General features: G+C 25.5%; 2 pseudogenes; both read right to left on the bottom strand.

The window, feature by feature from the left end:
* Nucleotides 1-1899, bottom strand: part of LOC113558299 — a 3532-nt pseudogene extending 1633 nt beyond the window's left edge.
* Nucleotides 1900-11174: 9275 nt separating this feature from the next.
* Nucleotides 11175-11820, bottom strand: LOC113558298 (annotated as a pseudogene).
* Between the last annotated feature and the right edge of the window lie 1817 nt (nt 11821-13637).

Genomic DNA, 13637 nt, shown 5'->3' with positions numbered 1-13637 from the left:
TTTCCGCAAAAATAATCCTCACCCCAATAGGTTATATGGTTAGGGTTAGGTTATAATAATAATTAAATTGAGACTTACTGTTATAACAAGATTTAAATTTATGCTGAAAATTCCAAAAGCTGTGATTTCGCTTGATTCAAGAACTGATATTTGATTCACAAACATTTCAACTAATATACATTTATAATAGGTGTTATGAATTGTGTTTTGTATTTTAAATTAAAATCATATCATTTTAAATCTTTATTAATGTCTACTTGCATTATCAGTGGCGTGAAAGCATATTCCAGTAATCCTTACTTTAAAGCATAATATTTAATTTAAAACTGTATGCTTATTTAGAATATATATTACTTCACATCAACAATTAAATTCAAATAAATAGATTGATAATTATTTAAAACTTCATACTTTAATTAATTTTTTGAACTATGACATATCATGGGTAAACTTTGTTCACCACGCCACTGTGTAATTATTAACATCATATTAGGGAAGTATAATTTAGTCTAAATGATATAATAAATTGTACTTATTATATTATCTTCACTTGTATTTTTAGGTTGGCTGATAAATTTGAAATCCTTATTAATCGTACATGTGATATCATCTTCCGTTTCTGTAAATATATAACCAAAAACATCATAAAATCATTAAAATGTATTATTTTTGTATAATGATAACATATGTATTGAAGAATAGTTCAAACATTAAGTATGTAATAAAATAGAATACAGCGATTATCTCTAAAAGACATGTCAAATATAATATTAAATGATTATACTTTATAAAATAAATTTTGCTCCAGTTTTAACCAAATGTAATTCAATAATAAATAATATACATTTTATAAATACATATAATTAAGAAAAAATACTTTCGTCAAGTATAAACGAAATACAATTGAGAGGCTATTACTATTATAAAGCATATTTTACACACGCCATTCTGTTTATAAATATTTAACTACAAGTCGGGTTGTGATTTACCAAAGTAAAATATATATCATAACTAAAAATATAGTGTTGAAATTTTAACTATAATTATATGCCATCGAATTAATCCATCATTTATTTACCCAAAATAGTATATAATATTATAAATTAATAAATAATTAAAAAAAAAAAACTTAAGATACATGATATAAAAAGGGCAAATAGTGTATATAGTGTAAATTATAAATTTTATTGATGATGCTATATTATAAAATCATCGATTTATTTAAGTATATATTATAATAGTTCCTCAAATATTTTTACTGACGATACCTTTTCATGGACACGTGATGCAGCAATGATGATAGATAATACTAGTATGACATTCTGTATTTGGAAAATGTATGGTAAACATTTTTTCACTAAATTGGTGAAATTATATACTTCTACTTTTGGAGAGTAACATTAATTGAAAAATATAAACTAAGTAGCATATCAATATAAGTGAATACGAAGTATCCTAATAGTATTTGTCCGTAACCCTCACTGAATATTCTTAATAGATCTGATAGCTCAGCGTGTAGCAGCCGAAGTTTATCCAGCGTCATTTCTGTTATGGAATGTGTCAATTCCCCAGGATTGGTTAGAAATCCGGGTAGAAGGTATTTCCACGAATGATTTAACATTTCGAATCTATACTCCAATTGATATAGGGAAAAATACGAGGAAAACATTACTGAAATACTCACGAAGAACTCTAATCGAATATAATATACGAAAATCATAATGATGTCTTTGGTCTTCGGTGGCCATAATGCAGACCAATTATTGTTATTGCTATATAATAAATTGACGTGAAAATGAATATTATGTTCCAATATTTTTTTCTCTGTGAAGATTGGTGAATCAACAAAACCTTTGGTAATGATTTGAGTTTTTGGTCGTATTCGATTATACCATTCATCAACCTACAACAATATCATGTGAAAAAAATTATTTGCTTATTTTATTTTTACGGTATATGTTATACAATAAAAAATTCTTCTCTTAAAAATCAAAAATATATAAGTTATCATGTCTGTTTTCTAATTTAAGGATAAATTTGATTATATAATGCGTTCAATGCCATTGACTATTTTTATTTCTTATTGTTTGATTTATATTCTGAGTGAGTGTTGAAGGAATTGATTTTTCAAAGATGCGTATTTTTTGCTGCATCTGAATTGTGTGCTAAAAAAACGAAAAATTCCCAATTGTATGTCACCTCATTAACACACGAGAGGGATCTATCCGAATTGCATGATGTGTACTGTAGTCATAGTTCAAATCATTCCATTTTAAATTGAATGGCATATTTCACTCTCTAAGTCCTAGTATTTCAATTAGTCGAGGTCTTAAAGAAAGTATAATGTGGTATAAATGTAAAAATGCGTATTTCAAATTTGAATTATAGACGTTGAGAAATATACGAAAAAGAAAAATGTACAAGTTTAGTGATGACGTAATTTCAAAACAATGAAATTAATAGAATTTTATTTATAAAACAGTTGGCATATATGGCGTTGCCAACATCAAAATAAATAAAATAATATGGTTATACAATTTTCTAATAATATATAACATTAATATGACAATATAGATAATATTATTTTTTAATTATTATTTAAAAAACTCCACAATATTTTATAATATTATTATTTATTTAAAATATATCTCATCCAAGCATCCAACTATAGTAAATATCAAAATTAATTTTTTTGGAACATAGTAGAAAAGTTATAGGCTGGCTATGAGCTTTTAATTATTCAAAAATTGGAGCTTCACTCACTCACTCGCCCAAAAAGGTGATTTAGATAAAGATTGTAAATAAGTTATTCTGTATGTGTTTTAAATGTTCTGAATGTTTGAAAAAAAAACGTTTTAAATAATATTTGTTTCATAATTTATCGGTATTAAATATAAAACTTATTATTTATCTTACGTTATTAACCGTGTTTCTGATATTCTTGATGAAAAAATGATTGACCATAGTTTTGAATAATTTTATTAAATGAATAAAATCAGTATTTATGCTTAAAAAGTAAGTGAATATTATTAACATGATCATTCGCGATATTTCAAGACATTTATATATTATATCGGTACTTTGAATTAATAATCCGTCTGATTGTAATACGTAAGACATGTTAATGATACCAATAAACTGGCTCAAGTATATAATTTTCTTATAAACACTCATCATTTTAAGAAAATGCTTTTATGAGTACTAAATGTAGAAACGAAATGTTCGATAAGTACTCATTAATAAATACTTGTTTCAATAATGCAGTTATAAATTCAATTAATCTAAACCATTGAAATAATTGAAAAATAAATGATTACAATATGTCATGAAAAATTATTATTTATGAAGGTAAGTCAATAATCATTATTATTTCACAGTCGACAAATAATAAATTATTATTATGTAAAATAATGTAATAATTGAAATACTGCGTAATAACAAAATTATAAAGGATTGTACATACTAAACATGCGGAATTTAACGATTTCACTGCAATTTAATTTTTGAAAGCCATTTTTAAAAATTTGACGTTTTTATAATATGAAAAGGTTTTCGATCGTCAGAAAATAATAATATAAGTAATTTGGAAAACTTTATGTCATTAATGATTAAATTAAATAAGATAGATGTATTAGAAGATTCTTGAGAAACACCAGAAGTTACCTACAAATATTCCAACAAAAATACATATTGTTTTCTGTCAGGAATATTGGAGGCTAGTAAAAGATAAAAGTTTTTAAAATCTTAACGATATTATTCGATAACAAATGTATTCTGATAAATTATTCAAAAACCTTTTGAAAATTTGTATGTCGACGATTATGACATTTTCAATATGGTGATTAACAATAATATTTTTAAATAATTAATGAATTATTGTAGATCCAAAAATGTTGAATATTTTGAATAACCCAAATAATTGAAATTTGACAAAAGTTTGGTACTTTGCTAATATCACCGTCTTTGGAAATTGACGATTGATAACTAACCTTATATTCCTTCAGAAATATATGATTAAGTTTTATTAAATATGTTTAATGTGGGAATAGTTAGAGTAGATTAACATTAAATAAAAAATAAAATTAATGTTTTGTCAGGTCTTACATATGTTTTTGAATTTAAGCGATTCAGTTTTTCATAAACATTACTCGTGTTTAACACTATTAAAAATGTTAAATTAATAGATTTAAAAAAAAAATATTTGATATTTCTTTTTTGTTAGAAAAATATACATCGTTGTACGACTTAGATCCGAAGAGAGTAGACTTTAATCGGTATTTAAGAACTTGCAAAATAGTTTTGAATTTTTAGCTGAGGAGCCTTAATTGTTGGAAATAAAGTTATATTAACCAAATTTGTTTTGCTTCGTATAAAAAAAGCACGTATACTCGTAAAAATGATTGTAATTAAATTATTTTGGCGATCGTTTGTATATTATATGAGTTATCTTTGACTTAAATATTAGTGATAGTTTGGCATGCATACATTTTATAATAATTACAATTTATAAAGTCGTATATGTGTCCCTTATAATTTATCAAAAGCTAACACGAAAAAGATAATTTAATGAACAGGGCTGGATGATACATGTGATCTTACCTTATTAACCATGTTTCTGATATTCTTGATGCAATAATCACTGACCATAATTTGAATACATATATTACATGAACAAAATCAGTATTTATGTATAAATTGTGGGTGAATATTATTAATAAAATCATTCGTGAAATTTCAAGACATTTATACATTAAGTCTGTACTTTGGATTAATAATCCATCATATTGTAATACGTAAGACATGTTAATGATTCCAATAAATTTGCACAAGTATAAAATTATCTTTAAATTTGTTTTATAAACAGTCGTCATTTTAAGAGAATTATTTTTTGCACATTAAAATACGACCAAACAAAATATTCAATTGTCGTAAATAAATATTTGTTTCTATTATATAATTATATAAATTAAATTATAGTCTAAACCATTGAAATAATTGAAAATTAAATCAATTCTATTATATCACGAAGAATTATTATTTATTTAGGTAATTCAAATTTCAAATATTCCGACAAAGTTTATGTTAGATATTTGTATTCGAAATTAATTCGGTTAGTAATAATAACAGACATTGACATGTTTATGATCAAGTCTGCTATTTTTTCCTTGACTATTATTATTAGTATGTTTTGGCTATTATTTATATTTCACATTGTGATGAAATTTTTGGCAGTACAAACTTATTAGACGTCTAGTTTTAAAGAATCCATATTCAATCAAGCAACTAGTTTTTTTTTTTGAAAGTAATATACATATACTATACTTAATACTTGCTTTTTTTTTTTAGTGAAAAATCTGTCAAGATAAAAATAGGTTAAATTGACTTCATGTCAGATCCGTCAGAAAGGAAAATTAGGTAACAGTATAAAACGTATTACCTATAATAAAATTTCTATTATTAATAATAAAAAATTTATTATTTGTATAATAATGATTTTACACCTTGAATAATAGTTAGCTATGCTTAATATGCAAACAAATATGTACAAAACTAAAAAATAAGAATAATAATTGTCTGAACAAATCAATGTTTCAAAACTGGCTAAAAATAATCCAAATTATTTCAAATTTAAACATTCTTATATTTATAAAAAAATGTAAAAATTAAAAACCTATCCGGCCAAACCACAGGAAATATTCGTTTTTATAAAATGTTTTGTAAGTGCCTTTGTCTTAAACTAAACCAGAGAGTCTTAATCGTATAAATACGAAATATTTTTGTTTCTATATTATATGAGAGATAGATAGAGAAAATAAATATTCGTTTAATTGTATTACCTACAATACAATTTGATAACAATTATTATTATAATTATATATATTTTTTTACCACAACGTTTCGGCATTTTCATGCAGATTCGTATTATATTCTAGTCAGAAGGTTGGTCAAAGATTTCCCCCCCCCTCAGACTTATCGAGGAGATCCGTTGTAGTGTCGGCGACGTGAGGTCGGGCGTTTTCGTGGTACAAATACCTTGTGATACTTTAAAATAACTGTTAAAACTTTATCCACGGTATTCTTAAGAAATTCTCTATCAGTTTAGTAATCTCTCGCATAATCACACGTCCATCCACAAATACAAGTTGCTCAACTTTCGTCACTGTTGCGTCCAAAACTGATTGATGCCCGCAGCCACCCTCATCATGGACATTTCAACAGGCATCTGTAAATTCACTACACTCCCTAACTTCCGTACATTTTTTATGTCCATACACTTTTCTCCATATACATTGGTTAACAGATTCCAAACCAAAACTAAGCATCGCGGCGAAGTGGTGACTGGCAAAATAATGGTGAGGGATGTATTCTTATGATCCTTAGTATCCTATGATCCTGCATGGGGCTGTTGTCAGATTTAAGCTAGTTCATTCCATCGCAACGGTAGCTCGTTGGAGAGGATGTGTACAAGTTGCGCTCAAAAGTACCTTGTTTTTTTCGACCAATTCCATTCTAACTACCTAAATAAAAATAAACCTGTTGTCTATACTCTATACATATTATTATTATTTACTTGGTTATAATACCAATACATAAAATAGGGGAGGTAAATATGTAAATAATAATTATATTTATAATAAAAGGATAAATACAATAACTATAGGTTATATAGTTTGTGAAAAAGTAAAATAGTATAAAATGATAAAAAAAATTGATATTTGCATTATATATATGAGTGTGTGTGTGTGTGTGTGTATGTGCGTGTTATTTGTAACATAAGAAAATGCATATAAAATGATAGGTAAAATTTAGAAAAATAATTTGAATAGGTAAGAACAATAATAATTATAATTATACTTAGACGAGTCTAAAATTCCTTATTCTGGTAAAATACACTCATTGTACCAGTTGAGCTATTATTATTAAAACAGTTTTTATTATTTTAATATTCTATGATTATTATTTAAATATTTACCTCCTATTGATTAAAAATTATTACTAAGATCAATCTATTAATCCAGAATAATAACACTAACTAATTTTACAATTTTTAAATCTTCTGACGACGTCAGAAATCAGTGATTTGACAAACTAAACAACCTTGTATGGTAAATTTACCAAAAAAGATAAAAAGATAACGGATAAGGGCTATTTTACTTTCCGTAAAAATAACCGTCGGCTGTTTGGTTATACGGATTTAGGAAAGGTTATAACCAAAAAGACTATAAAATAAATATTTAGAATTGATCATATAAATTATTTAGTTTAAAAATAAAATCATATGATGTATATTATTAAAATGATCATTAATGCTCACATACATTATTAGAAGTGTGAAAATCATATTTCATTGTTCCACCTACTACCTCACAATATATTTAATTTAAAACTATAATATGCTAATTCAGAATTTATATATTGTAGGCCACAATACACATCAGCATTTAATATACAAAACAAATCGTATGAAATTAATTATTCATCTACAAAAATTTAATTCTTAAAATTAAATTACTTTATGCAAAGATTGTTCACCACGACCATTACATATTATTAAAATTAACATTAGGAAACTGTAATTCCATTAACATAATATAATAATAAATTGAATTATATTATTTAATTGTAATAATCATTGAATATGCGACATTATAATTTTTTTTTTTAAATTTTGAATTTATTTGGTTAAAATATACTTTTGTGTTTTACATTGCAACTTTAAAAATGTCAACGTATATTTTCATTCCCCAAAAATTTTCAATATCTTCCGAAGCTCTTCTCTGTCTACATTAGCATATGTTTGCTTGTAATCCACAAAAATTGGATACACATATCCAACAATTGCTCACAGATATTGATCATAATATTATAATATAATTCTATAAATATATCTTGATATATTTTATACATTTTGAAGGTGGTAAAAATGTCTAAAAATTTTGGGTCTCGGCTGTAAACCATTGGCGAAACTAAGTCTAAAATATCATTAAATTTAAACTTTATAGTTTTATATGTATAGTACAACAGTTTAAATATAGAAAAAGAAATTTTTTTTAAAAATATTTTTTGTTTCCCATTTTTAAAAACTGAAGAAGTTAGCAAATATTTTGTGGACGATTTAAAAGCATTACCACCACACACAGATATTTTCTGATTACATATTAGACACTTAATATCACCTGATGTAATATTTCTCACAAATATTTGCTTTAAATTTTTAGCTACCACCGAGAGTGCAATAAATAGTTGTGAATTATATCATGTTGAAGTTGAATTTTTTAAATCGTTATCATTTAAGTTTTTACCGAGAAAATAACCACATATGTTTTAATTTATACCATTTATACGATATTATTGTACCATAAGTTAAATAACATTTATTTCGGGACTCAACTTACCATGATAAGGTAATTTGGGACCCAGTTTATCAATCTCGAATAGCAAAATAGATTATCATTGATATAAAGGGTTCATAAAAAATATCTAAAATTATTTATTAATTTTTTTAGCGTCAATTAATCAATATAAAACCTTGTCAAAAATAGCCAAGGTGATAACGGATGAAAGTCAGTTATGTACCACCAAAATAACCCTTGCCTGTTTGATCATACGGGTTTAGGTTAGGTTATAACCAAAATAAATAAATTGCATACTTACGGATACAACAAGATTTAAATATATGTAAAAAATCCCAAAAGCTGTGATTTCACTTGATTCAAGAATCAATATTTGGTTCATAAATAATTTAACCTGAAAAAAATATTTAGAATTGATGTTATAAATTGTATTAGTTAATAATAATCATTAATGTTTATTACATGCATTATCAGAAGTGTGAAAATCGTATTTTATTAACCCGCCCACTACCCCACAACATATGACAAATCAACAATTACATATTAAAAAAATAGTATAATAATGAATTATACATTCACCAAAATAAATTTTAATTTTTTAAATTTGATTTCATTAAGCTCACGTCGTTCACCACCGTCACTGTATATTATTGACATTAACATTAGGACATTATAATTTCACAATTAAAATAATATAATAAATTACATAATATTATTTACTAAATTTTTTTAAAAAAAGGTTTTTAAAGCATACATTATTTTTGTTTCTTAATTTATGGTATTAAATATAAAAAGTGTTATTTTATCTTAGTTTATTGACCGTGTTTCTGATATTCTTGATGCAATAATGACTGACCATAGTTTGAATATGTGTATTAAATAAAAAAAAAATCAGGTTTTTGTATATAAAGTGTAGATGAATATTATTAACATGATCATTTGTGAAATTTCAAGACATTTATGTATAAAGGCTGTACCGCACACTATTTATTTTTAGTGAAAATAGTAAAAAGATAAGATTATAAGATAAGTACTACACAATAATTAAGTCTTTAGTTGCCACTTTTGTTGCCTATTTATTTTTAGGAGTATTTGTTCCAATTTTTGGAAGAATTTTTACGTGATGGAGATTGTATACAGTTTTTAAATAATGTCGGCAGTTGTTTTAGCCAATCAAACTCTGAAAATTTAAAATTTTTGAATATATTATACATTTTTTTTGATGAAATATGAAAATAATGAGAATAAATAATTAATCATTAAATAATCAACAATTTTTAAAATGTGTGCGGTTTTTGGAGTCAACGAAAGCAGTGGCCAATGGCTTAAATTGGCAAATATAATCTATTGTTTGTGTGTATGTTTATGTATGGTGTGGAAAGGGTTAAAAATAATATATCTTCTATAATATGATTGTTGGATTTTATACAAGTTTTAACGCTCATTTTATGACTTACAAACTAATTGTAGGAAACTAGGTACCCTTATTTACAAGTGGCAGTTCTGGCAATAATCTACTGAATCCGTCGCCACCTCAAGGCTTTACATAGTATTATACGCAACAACTCTATTTTACAATAAAATATGTATAGTCGTATAAATGTTTAGTGTATTCATATATATATATTATTATAATTATGTATAATATCTCGTCGGCGGTTTCACCTAGCTGTCAACGATTCCGTCGGCTGTTGTCTGTGTTGATCAGACCGTTTGATGGTCACATCATCACAGACGTTGAAAAAAAAAGTTTGTAATAACGACCGCGATACTAAAACTAGATAATAAGCTAGCAAGGTTATGTAGTGTTAATAACGATAAAATTAAAAATAATAACAATAAGAAATTTCATTATTTAATAAGACATACAACTCTTTTCGCTACAAAATTGTTGTTTCTGTGTTAATTATATATACATATTAAAAACAAAAAGTGGTGTACGTTAAAAGGTTGATGAGCTATAGATACTAGAATATACCATACAATACACATAGGTATGTTACACTTCACTGCAACTCGTTTGCGAACATTTAAATATTTTTACCTGAACATCGACTAGTTGTTTGTAAAACGAAAAAAGACACTCATGTATTTATCGTTACAGATTGCAGTACAAATTATCAAATATTCAATAGTATTATAATTTTATAATCTTTTCTGTTAATTAAATAATTTTAAATTTTCAGTAACAACGCCTTTTTTTTAGTACACTCTCTGTAGTTATGGTTCAGTACAGTGGTGATTATAGTGTGTTAGATCATTGTAGTCATAGGTTTATGCCAGAAAAACTCTTTAATATGAACATAAGACGTATAAGCAATATAAAATTTCTAATATTTTTGAAAAGTGGCGAAGAAACTGAGAAACTGATGTTATAGTATCGACAATTATAAATTTAGCAAATATCGTATTTCAAAAAGTTTTGCTAATGTTATTGTTGATAAATTCAAAAAAAAAATAACCAAAAATCCACTATCATAATTTATTAAAATCTTTTGAAGACGCAAGAAATCCTTTAATCGATGAGCAAAGTGACCTTCATTTGCATTTAATAAATTCTCAGTGATGAAAAAAACATAATTATGATATTTCAATTGAAACTACAATTCAATCGCATAATATAGTGTTCATATATAGTATATCATATTTAAGTGTTCGAGTATATACCCAAAGCAATAAATACATTTATATTATAAAAAAGAAATAAAAGAAGAATCAAAAAAGATAACAACGGTATGAGACAGTATATATAATCAATATTTAATCATTTGTCGATAAATTAAAAATTCATAAATTTATTTAAGTATAAAAAATAAATAGTTACTTAAATTGAAATAGTTTTACTGACATTACCTTTTCATGAACACGTGATGCAGCTATGACAATAGATAGAACCAGTATCACATTATATAGATTTAAAATTAATGGTAAATATTTAACTATAATATTAGTAGTATCGAAATCCATAATTAAAAAAATAAAAATCACCTATCATATCATAATAACTGAATATAAAGAATCCTTATAGCATTATTCCGTAACCTCTACTAAATATTCTTAAGAGGTCTGATAGTTCGGTATGTAACAGTCGTTTTTTACCCAGCGTCATTCCTGTTATGGAATGCGTCAATTCATTAGAAGTGGTTAGAAACCCGGGTAGTAGATATTTCCACGCATCATTCAACATTTGATATCTATACTCTAATTGTTTTAGGAAAAAATACGAGGACAAAATTGCTGAAATGTCTACAAAAAATTCCAATCGGATTAAATACATAACGATAGTAGACAAGTCCATATTCTTTGATGGCCAAAAGTGCAAAAGAAATATTGTAATTACAATATAATAAATCAACGTGAGAATGAAAATTATGTTCTAATAGACGTTCTTCAGTGAAAGCTGGCGAATCAACAAAAACATTGCAAGTGATATTAATTTTTGGTCGTACACAATTATACCATTCATCAACCTACAAAAAACATTAAGAAATCGATTATTTATTTTTTTTTTTTACGTTGTATTGTTCACAACTATTATAAGCGTAAGTAGATAGTAAAATTAAAATGCATCATACAATATTTATTATTTTTATTCTCTTCACGTTAAATTTTATGTTAAAATTACAATAACCTTTTTGTTTTTTCGGACTATTTATCAGATAACAATATACATTTGTGATCATGGTTTCCTATTTTTATGTGGTTATAATGCAAAAATGATGAGTAGTTCTATGGAGGCATTGCTTGTTGAGGTTCTGATCCAATTGAGTTCTATATCAATTATAAATAATCGACTACTACTCGTATTTTTTTCTCCTTGATAATAAATATACAAATTTTAAATACTCACCTCATACAGTGTAAAGTTTAGTTTAAGGTATTTAATCAGCAGAATGTGTATCTTATTTTATGTTGTACCCAATAACAAATATTATTATAACAGTAAAACTAAAATGCATTATACATAGTCATTATTAAATTTATTTTCATGTATATTTTTTCAAGTACAATTTGTTTTTTAAAAAAAGTATTGAAATTAAAAACGAATTGTATTATTTATCTTACTGTATTATTTGTGTTTCTGATATTCTTGATGCAATGATAACTGTCCATACTTTGAATAATTGTAAAGAATTAATGAAATTAGAATATTTGTAGTATGAAAAATAGGATATTATTATTAACATGAACATCCGTTAAATTTCGAGACATCTATATACCGAGTCTGTACTTTTGATTAATAATCCATCCGCTTGTAAAATGACAGTTATGTTAATTATACCAATAAACTTGCACAAGTATAAAATAGTCCTTAAAATGTTTACATAAAGAGTCTTCGTGTTAAGAAAATGGTTGATTTTTGGATATTAAGCAAGAATGTGAAATAGCTGATATTCATAAACAATAAATATTTGTTATTTTAATGTAATCATAAATTCTATTATTCCGAACCGTTGAAATTAAATGAAAAATATATGAATGCAACAATTTCCTGGGGAATTTATTATTTATTTAGGTAGGTCAATAATCATTATAATGTCATAGTTAACAATACCGCCGATAACAGCTAGGTAAGTATTAAAGGACTATATTGAGATATGAGAAGTAGAAAACATAATGTATTCCATTTTATATTCCTAGTGCCTTTTTCATTAAATTATTCATACTGTTCTATAATGAAAGGACAGTAGTGACTTAAACGCTGCCTAATAATAGTTATAATAATAAATATTAAGAGAACTACAGAAGAAAGTACATGTACATTATTAATATAAGAAAAATAAAATCTAGGATTGATACATAGTGGTAATATTATACCAGACAAAACTGTACAAATGAAGGTAATAAAAACCAGCTTAAATGTTAAGAGTCAAGTATCTAGATAATTTACATTTGATAGTATATCGTATATTCGCAACTTTACAATATAAAATTGGTATTTTTGGACTCAAGTAAATACTATAAATCAGGCACGTATACAAAAAAAATTACAGGGAAGGGGGGCTAAAAATTTAGCAATACAAATCTTGCCACAACATTATAAAACAATTTTTTCTTCGTTACTCGAAAATGTTTCGGTGGGGTGAGTGGGGGGGAGGGCTGAACCTCCACCACCCAGTATACGTACCTGCTATAAATTGAATGCTCCAATAAAGTTATTATTCGAATATAGGGAATATATTTAAGATGTAAAAGTTTGTATATAAGATATAACCGCCGTCTATATTTATTTATTTCAGCTAAATCAATTACAGTTATAAAGTTACTATAAATTACATTAAT

The sequence above is a fragment of the Rhopalosiphum maidis genome, chromosome 3 (assembly GCF_003676215.2).
Source record: "Rhopalosiphum maidis isolate BTI-1 chromosome 3, ASM367621v3, whole genome shotgun sequence".
NCBI classification, from domain to species: Eukaryota; Metazoa; Arthropoda; class Insecta; order Hemiptera; family Aphididae; genus Rhopalosiphum; species Rhopalosiphum maidis.
Note: the sequence above shows the minus strand (reverse complement) of the source record. Positions and strands in the feature narration are given on the sequence as shown.